General features: G+C 28.0%; 2 long non-coding RNA genes across 2 annotated transcripts in view; both read right to left on the bottom strand.

Annotated features, from left to right (window-relative positions):
- Positions 1-2,482, bottom strand: part of LOC100571458 — a 55,604-nt gene that overhangs the window by 19,266 nt on the left and 33,856 nt on the right. The window lies entirely within an intron of this gene.
- LOC103312008 overlaps positions 629-2,482 on the bottom strand; it is a 6,499-nt gene continuing 4,645 nt past the window's right edge. The window contains exon 6 of the long non-coding RNA XR_511319.3: positions 629-967. This is a non-coding gene — a long non-coding RNA (uncharacterized LOC103312008). The remainder of the gene's footprint in view (positions 968-2,482) is intronic.

Below are 2,482 nucleotides of genomic sequence, written 5' to 3'. Positions count from 1 at the left end.
ATGAAATAATTGCATTACATTTGTATTTATTTTGGGCATATCTGATTTTAAATAAAAAAAGTGATTCCTAAGAAACCTAGATATTTTATCAATGAATTCAAACATGTATAAACAATTTAAATCGGACATTCCGAAGTATGTGTAATTTACCACCGCTTATTGGTCTAAAAGTTACTTTTTTTCATTGACTGGAGCCCCCTCCCGCCCCCTTAAGGTTTATTTTATGATCCGGAATTTAAATATATTTAAAAACACAATAACAAACAAAATTAATGTTTAGATTGGTCAAATCTACATTAGTTTTGACTTTTGTCAAAACCTGCTGCAGCCCCCTTAATCATATGATTTAGCTTAAAATTCTGTTATATCCATAGTATGTCTTAAAATGTTTTAATTGTTTTATATGGTGGCTACAGTTATATCCTATATTTATATTATAATTTATTTCTTCTTTCTTACTAAGAATTTCCTATTTGGTATGTAAAAATAACTGCTGCAAGTATAATAATAAATTACAACACATTAGTCATATATTTCTAAACTTTAAAATACAATCAAACTATAAATACGACAAATATGAAAAATATAATAGTATAATTAATACAGATTTTAAATACTTTTCTCTTTAATTATAAAATTTAAACATTAAGCTTTCTTAAATTAGTCATTGACAAAATAATTTTATTTACAAACATAACGCCACAGTGTATAGTAATAGTATTTTTTTGCTTAAATAAAGTAACTAATTAGTTTCTGATGGGAGGTGGGGGAAAAACGTAGGTAAAATAAGTACACAAATTAAAGGAAATAGGTACCCATCAGAATGTACCTAGTTTAAAAGTCTTCCACAATTATGTCCATAGTTGAAGAATTTTAATAACAGCCACTGAAGCTTTTTGGCAATTGCATACTCTTTTTTCAAAGAAGTTTGTCCCTCCTCGTTGCAAATGGGAACGGGTTTGACAACCTGTAAGACAATCATTTACATATTTAATTCAATTTTTATCAATTTTTATAGCCTAGGTTAGGTTACATTTATTACATTTTTAACTACGAAATAATTTGCAAATTGTTGATAATTTTGTCGAAATGTGAACTTTAAATGCTCATGAAAAATGGTGGCTATGTATCTCTTATATCTGTGAACAGATATTATAGATACTATAACAGGATGACCGTATTGCATTTTCAAATTCTTTGACACATTTCCTTGACAATAATATTAAAAACAAAACTAATCGAATATATTAAAACGTGTTATCCCCATAACTAGCTCAAAAAGAGTGAAATTGTTTTAAAAATTGTATGGTGTATAGACAATGCTAATAAGAACATTCATAAATCTTTAGTCAAGTATTTTTTTTATAAAACAAAATCAAAAAATATAATCATTTTTCATTAATTTTATTATCTTTTTGTTTTTCCCAATGTATGTGAACACAACTTGGAACATTCTAGCTTTACCTGTTTAACGCATCAAACTAGATACACTTTCCCTTCAGAAAAGATACCAATGTCCAAACTAGTTATATGTTTCTTTGCAATTTAAATATGTTGACGCCCGCTGCGTTATTAAAATTAGATTCTTGCTCAGCAAAATTGTATTACCTAAAAAATAAAACTTTGTTAATAATATGTCAGTGTACCATTTGTCTTCTCTCTTTGAACAACGAGCGACACGCAAACATGAGTATAGTAGATCCAGTCTTGTAATGTTAGACTTAATATATTAGAGTGATATGACATAATGTTATAATCAAATTTAAAAGCAAAAATATTTTTTAAGCAATCTCATGGGCAAAAAATTATTATATTTGTATTTTATATTGAAAACAAGTCATGGATATTTTAAGATTGTAACATATATACGTATTTATTTATTGACTTATTAAGCTAAACGGGCTGAGCCCTTTCCATAGACAAATATATGTCCATGTACACAATTAGACATAATACTATGTACCCGTGAACAAGGTGGGTATGTTAGTTAATAGAACAGTAAAATAGATTTGGAATAAAAACCTATCGACAATATTCTCACCTTGAAGTTTCATTATTCTCTCCAATATTGTATGGCTTCACCTGAGTCAGTAGAATTATCTTCAAGAAAGTCAACGTCTGAAAAAATTGTCAATACATTGGCTCCACTACCTAGCTCCTCGTGTGTGGTACATCATATATTTCAGTTTTGATAACCATAATAAGTATAATCCATTGTATGAGCTATAAACGATAGACTATTAAGTAACTTTTGGTTTTGGCAAACATTTAAAATTGGATACTTGAGTGATATATTTACATAAGTGCAGTGTGTGAATTAGACATTATTGGGTATCTAAGCTTTTCTGGATGAATTAAAATCATCAACTGTATGGACTCCAAATCCTTTATTCGTCTGTACATTTTCTTCTAACTCATCGTTGGAGAACAAAATTTTCTGAAAATGTCAAGTTGTAAAATATATATATAAATACCCAAATTT

Source organism: Acyrthosiphon pisum, chromosome A2 (assembly GCF_005508785.2).
Source record: "Acyrthosiphon pisum isolate AL4f chromosome A2, pea_aphid_22Mar2018_4r6ur, whole genome shotgun sequence".
Classification (NCBI taxonomy): Eukaryota; Metazoa; Arthropoda; class Insecta; order Hemiptera; family Aphididae; genus Acyrthosiphon; species Acyrthosiphon pisum.
The sequence above is the reverse complement of the archived record's forward strand: the minus strand, read 5'-3'. Positions and strand labels throughout refer to the sequence as shown.